Genomic DNA, 15038 nt, shown 5'->3' on the forward strand with positions numbered 1-15038 from the left:
GCCGTACTCCCTTTTACTGGAGAGCTGTGTTAGAATCCGAGATCTGTGTCCCAGTTGTGCTCCCTGCTACTGGAGTGTCACTACTACTAGGCTATTTCAGCTGACAGAGCAAGGAAACAGATGTGTGTGTAGTAATACATGTACATACACATATCTGTAAATTTTTATGTCAAGTTAAACATGAGTTCTTCTGATATACTCAACTCTAATCTATTCCCACAAAAGTCATTCTAGACTTCTCCCCTTGCTTGTCTGTAGCCTCCACCTCTAACAGTGAAAAACCTGTCTCCTTGGTTACTGTGTCTTACTCTCTTGATTGCTGTAGCTTCGTAATCAGTCTTAAAATCAGAGAATGTGAGTTCTCCAGTGTTGCGGTTCTTTAATATTTTGGTGTGCCTTCTAGATCTTTTGCTTTTCATGTACATGTTAGATAGTATGTTGATATCTGTACAGACACTATGTTGTTATCAGATTTTTAAATATATTTTTATTGAAGTATAGTCAGTTTACAATGTTGTGTAAATTTCTGGTGTACAGCACAATACTTCAGTCATACAGGAACATATATATATTCATTTTTATATTCTTTTTATACCATAGGTTACTACAAGATATTGAATATAGTTCCCTGTGCTATACTATGCTATAAAGTTATTGTTTATTTATTTTATGTATATAAAATGTTAGTATCTGTAAATCTAGAACTCTCAATTTATTTTGATAGTGATTGGGTTGAATAAACAGATCAATTTGGGAAGAATTGACAGCATAAGAATATTACGTCTTTCAATGCTGGAACATGAAATCTCTCTCCATTTATTTAGATCTTTGATTTAATTCATCCGTGTTTTATAGTATCCTGCACACAGTTTTGTACATGTTCCATTTATACCTAAGTGCATACAATTGTTTACAGATTTCTGCATACAATTTTGTACATGTTACATTTTTCCATTAGTGCTGTTTAGGTGCTATTGTAAATAATATTTTTTATTTTCAAATTTCAGTTATTCATTGCTGGTATAAAGGAAAGCAACTGAGTTTTGTATATTGATGTTGTATGTTGTGGTCTCGCTATACCTGCTTATTAGTTTCCGGAGTATTCTTCTGCAGATTCTGTGGAGATTTCTGTACAATAGTGTCATCAACTAATAGTTTTATTTCTTCCTTTCCAATCTTCTCTTGCTTTATTGCACTAGCTAGGACTTTCAGTATGATACTGAACAAATGGGGTAAGATCTCTTTGCCTTTTCCCAATCTTAGTGGAGAAGCATCCAGGCTCCTGTCACGAGCTGTGATGTTAGATGTGGGTTTTGTGTGGATATCCTTCATCAAGTTGAGGAAGTTCCCCTTTATTCCAGAATATTAAGAGTTTTTATCAAGAATGGATGCCCTACAATTTACAATTTACATTTTTATCTATTTTAAGTCCACTTTGAAATAACACTATACTTTTACCAAGTAGTGTAGGTACCTTATAAGAAATCATTCTTAATTTCTCCCTGCTTCCCATGTGACATTGTTGTCACATTTCACCCATTTATAATCACCTAATACATCATTATTATTATTGTTCTTAAAAGTTATCTTTTAGATCAAATAAGAAAAAATGATTTTATTTCACCTTATATATATATATTCTTTTTTTTAACTCTTTCCTTCCCTAATGTAGTTTCTGACTTTATCATTTTCCTTCTTTCTGAAGAATTTTTAATAATTTCTGCAGAGTAGGTTGGCTGGTGACAAATTCTAGCTTTGGCTTTTTTTTTTAAATTTCTCCTTCACTTTCAAAGAATAATTTTGATAGATACAGAATTTTAGCTTTTGGTTTTTGTCTTTTTTTTTTTTTTTTTTAATTTTCAACACTAACTCACTCTCTTCTTGCTTTCCTGTTCTCTGGTGAGAAGTCCACTATAATTCTTATCCTTGTTTCTCTTAAGTAAGGGTTTTTTCCCCCCTCTCGTTTTAAGATTTCTTCTTTTTTTTTGTTTTTAAGTGTCCTGTGGCTTGAATTTGACATACCTACATGTAATTACTACAGCTGAGTCAGAAGGAATATTGAGTCTCTCGCTTAAAGAGTAGGTAATTGATAGGGAGAAAAAAAACACTTGAGGAGAGCTGGGCTTATGGAAACGACATAGTAGAGTTCTTACAGGTGTCACTCACATGGGATGCTCTGGGATGGCCATGTCCTGGACTTGTGGGGACTTTGGGGAGATATGACTCATTTTTCCTAGAAATAGGACTTAGGAAGAGAAGCAAATAAAGTGGAAAAATTATGAGCTGTGGAGTGGGATGGGCTCACATTCCGTCTCAGCTGAGTTCTTGAACTCTGTGCTCTCGGGAGAGTTATTTCATTCCCCCAAGCTGTGCTCTCATTGCCTGGAAGATAGTACTCAATATTCATGGCTGTGTGGAAGAGCATAGTAATATGTGGACACAGTGGAAATAAAGCAGCCACATAGCATTGATGAAAGAATGTAGGTCTCCCCTCCCCCCCTCCTCACTCTAGTCTTCTTCCTCCTCTTCTTCCTCCTCTTCCTGCCCCTCCTTTCTTCCCCTTATCCTCCTGTTCTTTCTTCCTCTCCTGTAAATGAAAGCACTGACTCTTCTTATCTGGGATTTAACCAGAGAAAGATCAAGTAGGATAGAAAGAGATACCTCTGTGGCAAGACTATGCAGTTACCAGAGGGGTAGGTAGAGTAAAACTGAATGAAAGAAATCAGCTAGATGTTTGCAACTGGTACCTGTACTGGAGGGCTGGACTGAGTTGTCTCAAGGCAGCAGGTGGATTGGAACAGGCTCGGCAAATAAGCTGACTGCGTCATAAACGGAATTCGGAATTTTGTCAGCATGTCTAGGATTACACTCTTTGAATCATCTCTTACTGACTTATTGTTATTCTGTGTGAGAGTCCCAGCTTCCTTCCAAAGAGAAAGAACACCTATTTGAGCCAAAGTGCTGGAGATGGGATCAGGGCAGTGTCTTCTAGTGCCCAGCCTGGCAGAGTTAGCATTATAGTAAAAAATGGAAGGTATTGCACTAAATGAAATAAGTCAGATGGAGAAAGATAAACACTAGTATTTTTTTTTAAAGCTCCCAGATGAACCAGTATACACCTAGGGTTGTAAACCACTGCCTGATACACTTTGCCATGTATTTCCAGGCTTCAGCTGGAATTTTAGCCCAATTGTCTCTTGCTTTGTCCCTTGTGGCGAAGAAGGACAACTGGTCAGTGTCATCCCGGAACAGTTCTCCAAATTTTTGAAATTAAATCCACCCCTCAGGCGCTTCTCTGAGCTAAATCAACCTAGTGTCTTTACCTCACCTCTTAGAAGCCTTTCTATACTTTTCATTATTTTTGTAATTCTCATGAAGACTTCTTGCAGCTTTAAATCTCTTGGAAGGCAAAAGACCAAAATTTAGGGGAAAAATAGGACTTACTTTAATTATAGTGGTAAAGTTTATTACTAATTCTTACCCATTATACCCTTGTCAAAACATTCCTAGAGTGTATTAGCATTTCCTATTTTTTGAAGCAGTTACTGCCTATTGAACACCTATTATTGGTGTCCAGCTTATATTCTGATATAAATTCAATTTTTCTCAAAACTTATGTTAGAGATTTTCCTAGCTTTCTGAAGTCTGCTGTTGAGAAGAGACTACTTACGCATTTCATTAAATTTGGGGGTGGATAAGAAAGGCACTGTTGAGTAATAAGTCTCAAGGAAAAATTCTGTGGAAAACCCATTTCTATCTTATTACAGCACCGTTTAGGTATATTGGATTCCTGCTTATAATTCTGCCTGGAGCTTGTCAAATGGAAGTAAAAGCAAGGGGAAGAAATACCTTAAATTTCAACTATTGAGCAAAGAGTAAAATTTCCCCCTAAGCAATAAACCATTTAATTTTAACCAATGTAATCTGAGGGAAGAAATATATCAATAGAAGAAACTAAGAAACCAGAATAAGCACTCAGTCTTCAGAGACTACAAAAATTCTGCTTCAGGGAAATTAGAATAGAAATCTTCCGAATATAGCCTTGATTGAATTTATGGCTTTTATTTACAAATTAAACTTAATTTGGCATAAGATTGGCGAGGACACATTGCTCTTTGGGTATCCCAAATCTGCTCTAAAATCAGCTTAATGCTATGTAAACTAGAAATGCTCTGTACTAAGAAGGGGTAAAGCAACTTATCCTAAAATAGAGTGGGACTGACAAAGCTTTAATTTCCAGAATATATAAACAGTTCATACAGCTCAATAACAACAACAACAAAACAACCCAATCCAAAAATGGGCAGAAGACCTAAACAAGCAATTCTCTAATAAAGACATGCAAATGGCCAATAGACATATGAAAAAATGCTCAATATTGCTAATTATCAGAGAAATGCAAATCAAAATTACAATGAGGTATCACCTCACACCAGTCAGAATGGCCATCATTCATAAGTCCACAAACAATGAATGCTGGAGAGGGTGTAAAGAAAAGGGACCCTCCTACACTGTTGGTGGGAATGTAGTTTGGTGCAGCCGTTATGGAAAACAGTATAGAGATTCCTCAAAAAACTAAAAATAGACTTACCCTATGATCCAGCAATCCCACTTCTGGGCATGCATCTGGAGAGAACTCAAGTTTGAAAAGACACATGCACCCCAGTGTTCATAGCAGCACTATATACAATAGCCAAGACATGAAAACATCCTAAATGTCTATCAACAGATGATTGGATAAAGACGATGTGGTATATTTATATAATGGAATATTACTCAGCCATAAAAAAGAATAAAATAATGCTGTTGAAGCAACATGGATGGACCTGGAGATTGTCATTCTAAGTGAAGTAAACCAGAAAGAGAAAGAAAAATACTATATGATATCACTCATATGCAGAATCAAAAGAAAAAAAGAAAAGAAAAAGAAAAATCAAAGGAACTTATTTACAAAACAGAAACAGGCTCACAGATGTTGGAAACAAACTTGTGGTTACCAGTGGGTGGGAAGGAGGTAGGAAGGGATGAATTGGGAGTTCAACATTTGCAGATACTGGCTAACATATGTAGAATACATAAACACCAAGTTTATACTGTTTAGCGCAGGGAACTGTATTCAATATCTTGTAGTAACTTATGGTGAAAAAGAACATAAAAATGAATTTAAAAAAAGACCCACAAACTCATGATGCTACAAAATCCAATGTCATCCTTTCTTAAGAGTTGTTTCTTCAATATTTTAAATTTTTTTCTAAAATACTCAATATTCTTACAGTAAATTTCCTTTTGATGGTGAAGATTTGTCGTGCTGTATCTATTTTATTAAAAAAAAAAAAATTCTTTCCTAAATAGCACTCATGACAGTAGAGCTTAAGAAAGGCTTTGAGGAGTCAGCTAGTTCAGCGCCTTCATTGCATGTGGATTAACTGACTCTCTTAGGCATCTGAGTCAATGATCTGATGTACACATGGGATAGAGATGTGGGAAGAGGACTCAGTTCTTACCTTTGCTGAGTGGTCCATTCTAGTCCCTGCGGTTTACCTAAGTTACAATAAAGGCTTATGGAACACAAGCCTCTTGGTTTACTCGCTTTGCCGCATATTGTGTTTCCTTCTCCTCAGGCTAAATTTCTCACTTTTAATATTTATGTTTTTTTCTTACTTCCACTTTCTGACTGAAGCAAAAGGACCAAGGAGTTTCACAAATGCTCTATCTAGGCAAAACCCAAAATTAAGTCTCATAGACTATTATTTGTAGACAAAATGTATTTGGACAAGGAGAATTCAAAATAATAAATTAATCAATTAATTCAACCAATATTATTACATCTGTAGTGTGTGCTGGGCACTATTCTAGTTTCTGGGGGATGGAGGAGTAAGCATACATAAATCTCTGCCCTCTTGGAGCTTCTGTCCTAGTTGGGGAAAAGACAATTGCCATATGTATATAAAATACACAGAATATTATGTTGGAGTGAATACCAGGAGTAAACTACAGCAGGGAAGGGAGACAGACATGTGTGTGGGATTGTAATTTTAGAGAGGGTAACCTCACTTAGAGGGTGACATTTCCATAAATCCTGAAAGCAGTAAAGTAGTGGGCTGTGCAAATACCTGGAGACAAGCACTCCAGAGAGACCAGTACATGCAAAGGCCCTGAGGTGAGTATATCTGGTTTGTGCCAGAGACACTGAAGAGGCCAATATGGCTCACATAGAGTGAAGAAAGGGGAAAGTCATAGGAGATAAGGTTAGAATGGTAAAGGAGACTAGGGGACATTGATCACATAGGGCCTTATAATCTACTGACTTTGTCTTTTACTGTGATGCAAAACCATTGGGGAATTTGAGGAGAGGAGAGATATAGTTTTTAATTGCATCCCTGTGGCTGCTGAAGTTAGAGGCAGGGTGTCTCCAGAAGGGAGACAATGATGGCAACAGAGGGGTGAGAAGCAGGAAGATTCTAGATCTATTTTAAAGATGAGCTGACAGGATTTATTGATGAATTAGAGGCAGAGTATGTGAGATAAAGGGGAATTAAGGAGACTGCCAATGTTTCCACCTGAACAACTCAAAAATAGAATTTTCATTTGCCAACAAATACCTTAAGATTAAAACAGATCCGATAGGCAACGTAAAAATAAGACTGTAATGCAGGATGCCAGGGATTAAGGACATTCCAAGCAGAAGTTTCTTCAATGTCTGCCACGTGCTTGGACAGCACTGAATGTGCACTCTGAATGTGGATACCAATCAACACACCCTTAACATCTTTCCAGACAGCGTGAATTACATGGTTTAATTCTTTTTGAATTTTACAATATAGTCAAGTGACTCAGACACAGTGACACTGCTCATTTTTCCTGAAATTCTTGTCCAAAGGATTGGTTTATGAGTGAAATCGATCATCCTGATATTTAGTTTCTTGCGACGGGGCCTGAACTGGGGTTGTTAATTGAAGTTCCAAACACAATCTTGTTACATGCTTCTGGGCTGATGAATCATTGTACTTAGGACTAAAGTTTATGCTTTATTTTGACTTTGCCAAATATAGCAGAAAAGCATTTGAACTAACAGTTAACAGAAAATATAAGGAATCAGAGCAATTGATTTAAATTCAACATGTTCTTATTTTTGTGCCAATCTTGAGTACATCTGTGAAACTGAAAATTTTCTTCCCAAATTAAACAAATTTCAGATGAGAGATTTATCTCGTTTTCCTCCACCCCAAGAATGGACCATCTGCTCAATGACCTTGACTTTCTGAAAGCTGGAAAGAGCACAGTGCCACCCACTAAGAGAGAAGGAAGATTTATTTCTCTCTCATTTAGAAACACTTCCCACATCCAATAAATGTGGTTCATTCTTTCTTCCTGTTTCTTTGAACCCGTAAAACCAATTGGTCAGTTTTTGCAGAATGAAGCCTTCTTCATGACTGCACATTCATTTTGGGTGTTGGAACATACGTAGCATCCAACATTTTCCATTTTAAAATTAAAAAAAAAAAATTGTGCCTTTTACTGAAAAAATAATGAAGCCTTTTCTTTTTGTATTGTTGTTTAACAAGAGGAACACTTTCCCATCTGAGTTGCTTTGAATATTTTCTAAAATCATTGTATTCATTATTTATTTAGTCAATTGTTCCTTCCTTCCTTCCTTCTATAAGCACTTATTAAACATCTAGTAAGTGCCAGGCACTTGCTGGATACTGACAATTAAAAAAATGAATAAATCAAGGTCCTCCTTTAAATAATTTACAGTCAAAAGCCATAAACAACTAAATATAAAATAATTGCCACTATGATTTCTCAGCAGGGCTAAATCTCCCTCTGAACTCGCTGTTTCTACTTCTGTGCACAGTCTCTTCTCTACATAATGTCCAGAGGAATCCTGCAAACAAAAATTAGCTCGTGTATTTCTCATGTCCCAAAACTTTCTGTGGCTTGTCATCACTCTTCAAATACGTTCTGAAGTCCTTATTATGGCAAAAGCACACGATGATCAGCCTGCACTCTCCCTCTGACCGCCTCCTCTCCACCATCATGGTGCTCAGGACACATTGACCTACTTGCTGTTCTTAGATCTCCCAAATATGGCCCTGCCTCAGGGCCTTTACCTGTGTTTCTGCCTGAAATGATTTACCACTACTTCTTTTTATGACCCACTCCTTTCAAAGATCTGCTCAAATGCCCTCTCCTCAGCTTCCTTCTGTGATTACCCCATTCCTTTCTAGATAATGAGGAAATTGGAGAAGGGCTCCAATTATGTTGCACCACTTTGTTTTAAATAGCACTTATCACCAGTTGACAGCATATTTCTTTCTTTCTGGCATAATCCACATTCCAGGTCCTGCAGGAATGAATTTTTCTTCCTGTTTTGTGTACATCTGCATTCCCAGCCACTAGGATGGGTTTGGCACAGAGGAAGCACTCAACTAACATTAGTTAAATGATTTCACAAAACACAGAAGCACAGGTGGGCAAGTAGAGTGAGTGACAAGCTAGGGAATTCAGGGGGTAACTCACAGAAGTAACAGGTGAATAGGGAATTTAATGAAAGATACGTGTGTACAAAGCAGGTACGCAATAATGTGATGAACTAAATTAGCCCAGGGTGTGGTGTGCTTGGGGGAAATTACATTGTGTACCTAGATGATACAGATATGGCAGCCATACTGTTAGAGAAGTGAGTTCTAACAGTGGAGTGTCTTTGAGGTTAAGCATAGGGGAAAACCAAGAGAAATTCACCTCTGGATAATGCCTTGCTTTAACACGATCAGTGCTTGCTCCTAAACTTCTCATTGGTGACAAATGTTTTCATGAAGAATTTGCATTCAACTTTAATAAGTTTATGTTAATTAGAGGTTTTAAGGAATGAGCCTTTTGCCATTCTATTATTAAAATTACTTGGGAGCAGACAGGTGTACTCTGTGCTCCTGCAGCCTTGAAATTACATCCCCTTTATCTCTTCTTTCCTCCCAGCTCCAAGCACAGTGCCTGACACATTGTTGGGAGCTCAGTAAATAATGACTAGAGTTTTGCATTTTTTATTTCAAATCTAAATAAATGAATCAGGAGCACTATTTAGAGTATCTCTACAGCATTTTGGTAAGAGGAATAACCATTTTCAGTTACCCATCTGAATTCTGAATTTTCAGTTGCTGTGAGTATTTAAAACGGGGCTGTTTCTGGCTGGTCAGATGCCCATTCATCATATTTGCAATGGCTTCATGTCACTGCCATCCTTCAGTGACCAGGAGAGGTGCTACCTCCTCAGAAAGAGAAGGGCATTTTGTTCTCAATTCTTGGAGCTCTAAGAGCCCTCAGAACCACTACTCTGGTACAAGTCACCCTGCCTTTGTCCAACAACTCAGATTTACAAAAGTGTATAGTAGATACTCGTTCTGCCACCCACCCGGATTTGGAGTTTCTCAGTAATGGGAATAGCTATTCATGTTTAACTGTATCTCAAGCATCTAAAAGATGTCTTTTGTTTATTCAATTGACACATATTTCTGAGACCTATATAAGTTAGGCACTGACTGTGCTTTACATGGGGCGTAAGACAGTGAACCCAAAGACAGCATCCTTTACCTCCGGTGTCTTAAATTCTAGTGGGAGTAGACAGGGCATAGATAAAAATAAGCAGCATATGTGGTGTGTGAGAAGTTGGTAAATGTTGAGAACCATAAAGAAAGGGAGAAAGCTAGTGATATCTGTTAAAGGAAAGGAAACTTGCAAGTTAACTAACGGAGGGTGGTCTGAGCGGCCTCAGAGAGAAGACAGCATTTGTGAAAAGACCTCGAGAATGTAAGGCTGCATATTTGTTTCTAGCTATTTCCAGTTGCCTGGGTACGGATGGATATTTAGGAAGATAATTCTCCAGATACGGAAAGCAACACGTAGAGAAGATCTGAAGCAAGGCTATGCCTGGAACGTTCTAGAACGATAAGGAAGGCAGAGTGGCTGCAGCCAAGGAAGTGAGGAGGAGAAGGAGAGGAAATAGTTCAGACCTATTCTTTAAAAAGTAGAGCATCTTGTAGGCGATGCCAGGATTTTGACTCTCATTAGAATCTATGTGGGTCATCGGGAAACTGTGAGCAGACGAGTGACATGACCTGACTTATGGAGTTACTCTGGCTCCTGTGCGGAGAATAACGTGTAGGTGATGAGGCAGGACATAAAATATGAAGTGTCCGTGGAATGCTGATCAAGCCAGATCTCCACCAGAGATCAGGGAGAGGACTGCACACGAGAGGAGGCTTTGTTAGCAGCTCCTGAGTTCCAGAACTTTCTTTACTTTAGTCTTCTGGGCACTGAATCCCTTGCCCTTTCAGATCACCAGAGCCTTTAATCTACCCTAAGCTTTTTCTCCTGAGAGCTGAATTCTGGCAAGTTTTCCCTCATCTGTAGAAGACATTTTTTACTTTACTGTTTTTTTTTCTTTGAGTGGGGCCAGGGCACCCTGGATTAGCAAATTAAAATGTACTTACTGTACATGATCTCTTCTAACAAAAACAGACGGCTGTGCTACCAAAAAAGAATAAGTTTTAGAAAAATATCAAATTGCAAGTGAAGTGTGTGAAGATAACCTAATGCCAAGGTTGGGCCTTATTTAAAACTGTGAAACCATAGAAGTTTCCCTGGTGCCCATGTGTCCTCTTTTTTATACTCACCCCTCCCCCATTTAGCCCCCGGCTGCTCAGGGTTCACACTCCAGGATCTTTCCCCTCTCCTCACTCCTTCGTAAATCCACATAGTACAGCCCATTCTTTACATCCTGTGCTCTGCAGGGTCCCTAAAAGTTAAGATGATTTTCTTATGAGCGATGGCTAAGGGAGAATGACTCGGTGACCCACTCTCAAATAATGCCACTCATAGTCTAATTAAAATGACCAGTCTATACCTGAGGAGGTTGGGCGCAGGTCGTTTTGGTTTAGAGAGCTTGCTGACTCCTTTAAACCCCCTAGGATGGGGATATCTACTCAGACCAAATGAATGACCATCAGTGTCCCTGTGAATATGTGCAACCTGGAATATCATTTTTAAAATGTAGGATGTGCTATTATTCAGGCATGGGGAAGCCAACTGACCAGAGGATGCCTGTCCTTGAAAAGATAGATAGCTAAACTTATAGATCCCAGAGGACAGGGGGCAGGTCATCCTGTGGGGTCTACGTGGGGAAGCCAAGGGATTAGCTAGGAGACAGAAGGGGCCAGGAAACACGGGCCATAGCCGTTACTGTGGTTTCCATAGGAAAAAACGGGGGAGGCAGAGTGAGCATGTTTAGGGTTGGCTGGTCTGAATAACTTCAGCAAGTGCTGGGGTCTAGGGACTGTCTCAAGTTTCCTGGCACCTGGTCTTGGTGTGATGAAGGCAGGTGGATGGTGCCCTGAAGGAGGTGTTTGGGATGTGGGCTCTGGGTTGGTCGCTTCGCACAGGAAAGTGGTGCTCTCAGGCCAGCCGTTTCCTCCCTCTAGAACTGGCCAGCCGTGGGAGAGCTGGTCTCTCCAGGACCAGTAAGGCCCAGATGTCAAAGAATCAAAGACACAACCTTGGAGAGCTGAGTGTGCAGCCGCTGGTGCCGGGCGCTGGGCTGGCGAGGCCCGGGTCCCGGGTGCCCTGGCTCGGGCTCGCGCCCCCTGCTCCCACGTGTAGGCATCTCTCGGGACGACTGGCACAAACGCCGCAAGGCCAGGGGCAGGAGGAAGCCCTGTCCAAGAAGTGGAAATGTATGAGCTGGGATGCCCCGCGGCCGACACCGAGATCGGCCCGGCAGACACAGTCCGTGTGCGGGGAGGCAACGGGAAGCACCTAGCCTCGAGGCTGGACGTGGGGAACTTCTCCTGGGGCTCCGAGCGTGTACACCCAAGACAGGGGTTACAGATGTTGTCTGCGACGCAGCCGACGGCGATCTGGTCCGCACCGAGACCCTGGTGAAGAGCCGCACGGCGCTTCCCAGCAGCACACCGCGCGGAGGATGGGCCGAGCCCCACTGCGCACCAAGCCCCGGGCCGCGGGAAGGGGGCCAAGCTGACTCCCGAGGAGGAAGAGATTTTCAACGAAAAACGATCAAAGAAAATTCAGAAAAAATATGATGAAAGGAAAAAGAATGCCCAAATCAGTCCTGGGGGAGCAGTTCTAGCAAAGGGGGTTTCTTGCACGCTTCGCTCCAAGACCAGGCCAGTGTGGCCGAGCAAATGGCTTACGTGCTAGAGGGCAAGCAGCTGGAGTTCTCCCTGAGGAAGATCGAGGCCCTGAAAGGCCAATAAACCCTCCCTCCTACCTTAGCCCATGTACTAAAGGTGTTTATTCTTAAAAAAAAAAAAAAAAATCAGAGACACACGGTAAATGGAGACGCTGAGATGTATTGAGCCTATGTCCTGTCTCTAGAAGAGTTCATACCCCCGGGGCATAGTGACATATCCAATAACGCGCAACAGAAGGAACACAACGTGGGTCTTCCCTGAGTGTGAACTACTGTCAGCAAAGCAGACATACCGATCAGGTTTGAAATTTTGTTCACCTCAAGAGGGATCTGAAGAGGTTTCAGATGACAACTATTTCAGAAGCTGCCAGGGTGAAGACTTCTCTGCTTGGAATAAAATCCTTCAAAGGATCTTTACTCTACTCAGGACAGTAGCTCAATGGTCTTGTCCACAAGAAAGGTCCAAGTAATTTCTGACTCTATATTTAAACCTAAAATTTGTGTCTTCTAAAAATCTCTTCCTAGAGAGAAAAAAAAAATCCCTGAAGATCTTACTTTATAATTATACCAAAGTTCTCTTTTAAAATGGACCAGCAGATCCCACTGTAAATACATTCTAATTCCTTCCTCCTCCTTGCTGTTTGTTGCGATGCTTGTTATTTCTTATTTCTCTGAACAATATCCAGGCAGCTTCAAGAGAAAATCCATTAATGCCCCTACATTTGCATTTGTATAGCGTTTTCTCAGCTCTTCAACACGATATAGAAGAACACATAATGACGGTTTCCAGGGACCCGTCAAAAAAAAACACTGTGTTGGAAAGTAAGAGATGTCTGCGGAGGATTTGGATTCATTTAAAAAAATCACCTAAGGGACCTGCCAAATTGCTACTATCTGTCGCAGACAAGATGCTCATTAAGAAACCCCTTTGGCTCATGATTTATTGATTGGAGACCAAATATCCCGGAAGACTCATAAATGACTCTTTGAATGGGCTTCTAAACCCCCTCCTACATTATGCTTCAGATGCATTTGCACCTGACTTAATCTCTATGAAAATGTATCCATTTTTCCTACCTCATTACTTAGATTGTTATATAAAAAGATTATGTAGCTGGAATATAAACAACAGAGTTTTGGTGAACAAGATATCATCAGTCATACTAAATACTAAAAACAATTTTCAGATAGATGTTACTTCAAATCCAGGGTTTTATATTTGAGTGATTTGCTGAAATGCTTTTCAAATCTAAGGATGAGGACATTCAGATGGATCAAGCTGCAGATATTTTTAGTCCAAAACAGGCTTTCTTTAACTTCAAGGACAAAAAAAATCAAAGTATCAGCATTTTCTCTACCTCCGAGGATATTTAATAAATACTGCAAATACTCGAATCCGAAAAATTGTCAGCATTCTATGCTGGCATGAGGTATGAGAATTAAACAAGCCAACCCCTGGTTTCTGAAGAATTTAGAAGACTGAAACCAAAGTGATTCCCTGCGAGCTATAAGCTGGATCTAAGTAGAACAAATCAAACCAAATAAAGAACAGACGAGCAAATAACACGTTGTAAACAACAAAGGACATGGTCATTTTGAAATCCACAAAGTTAAAAAAAAAAAAAAAAAAGCTGGCCATAGACTTAGAACAACTGAAAAGACGGAAAGTCTGCTAAGGCTTTAAAAGCCTTTTCTAGGTGTTGTTCATTCATTCGCTCAATCCAAACCCTCATTCAGAAAAACATTACTGGTGGCCTATGCTGTGTTAGGCATTGAAGAAACAATGGCCAGTTAGCCAATATTTTCTTCATCAGGGAACATAAAGCCTATTTTGAGAAAATGAACCCTAGATAAGTTGTAACAAGAGGAGGGCAGGAGTGAACATTAAGTGTGAACTACTTTGGGAGAATATAACTGGTCTGGAGGATGAAGGCATGAAGGCACGTTTCCTGAGGCAATAATGTGGAGCAGAGCTGCAGAGAAGGCATGGGCTTTACAGTGAGTGGATGCGCAAAGCAGAGGTGGTGGTGCAGTTGTGATGCACTGGGTGGTTGGAGAAGTGGCCACAGATCGAGGACACAACAGCAGGAACAGAAGCTCTGAGGTGGGGAAACAGATAGACCGTCTTTAGAACTGAGTGTCAGGCAGCTCTCCGAGAGAAGACTGTGAAAACATGATGGGCAAAAGATCAGACCGTGCAAACCTTAAAGATCCGGGTCAGGAATCTCCACTTTACACTGAGAGATGTGAAAAGCCACTGATGGGTTTTAATGAAGAGGTTTTAAATCTGTATTTAAAACAAACAAATCAACAAAAGAACCAGGCTGGCTGTAGCATGGAGGCTGGGTCATGAGGCAGGGATCAAAGTGGGGAACTAGCTCTGAGGCTTTTCATTAAATAATGTGAGCTATGATGCTTTTGTTGGACAAGGCTATTGGAAGTACAGTCCAGGACTAGAGAGACACAGAAGTGAAAACTATAGCCCTTGGACATGGGCAACATGTGAGTCATAGGAAAGAGGAGAAATCAGGACAGATCCTTAGGTTTTTAGATTGAGCAAACGTATGGTTGTTGGAGGATTTAATGAGGCAGGAGACACTGGAGGAAGGCGAGTTTATGGAGTTCATGAGTTCTGTTGTGGACGTGTTGCATTTGAAGTGCTTGTGACAGTCTCGTGTCATGACTTGTAAGCTATTGGGAATGTATGGTGTGAAAGGGACAGTCAGAGGAGAGTCCTGGGCTCCTGTCTGTCAGCAGGGACTGGATTATGTCACAGCGCAATTTCAGGAAACTAGAACAAGTTTTATTTCTTGCTTTTGCTACATGCCCACTG

The 15038-nt window shown here is 40.2% G+C and overlaps 1 long non-coding RNA gene and 1 pseudogene across 2 annotated transcripts in view; both read left to right on the forward strand.

Moving 5' to 3' along the window:
* LOC105083124 (small ribosomal subunit protein eS8-like) overlaps window positions 1-14889 on the forward strand; it is a 36375-nt pseudogene extending 21486 nt beyond the window's left edge.
* The window catches only part of LOC123613622 (uncharacterized), a 520235-nt gene that overhangs the window by 458922 nt on the left and 46275 nt on the right, over window positions 1-15038 (forward strand). The gene's annotated exons all lie outside the window — the stretch shown is intronic.

Source organism: Camelus bactrianus, chromosome 8 (assembly GCF_048773025.1).
Source record: "Camelus bactrianus isolate YW-2024 breed Bactrian camel chromosome 8, ASM4877302v1, whole genome shotgun sequence".
Lineage (NCBI taxonomy): Eukaryota > Metazoa > Chordata > Mammalia > Artiodactyla > Camelidae > Camelus > Camelus bactrianus.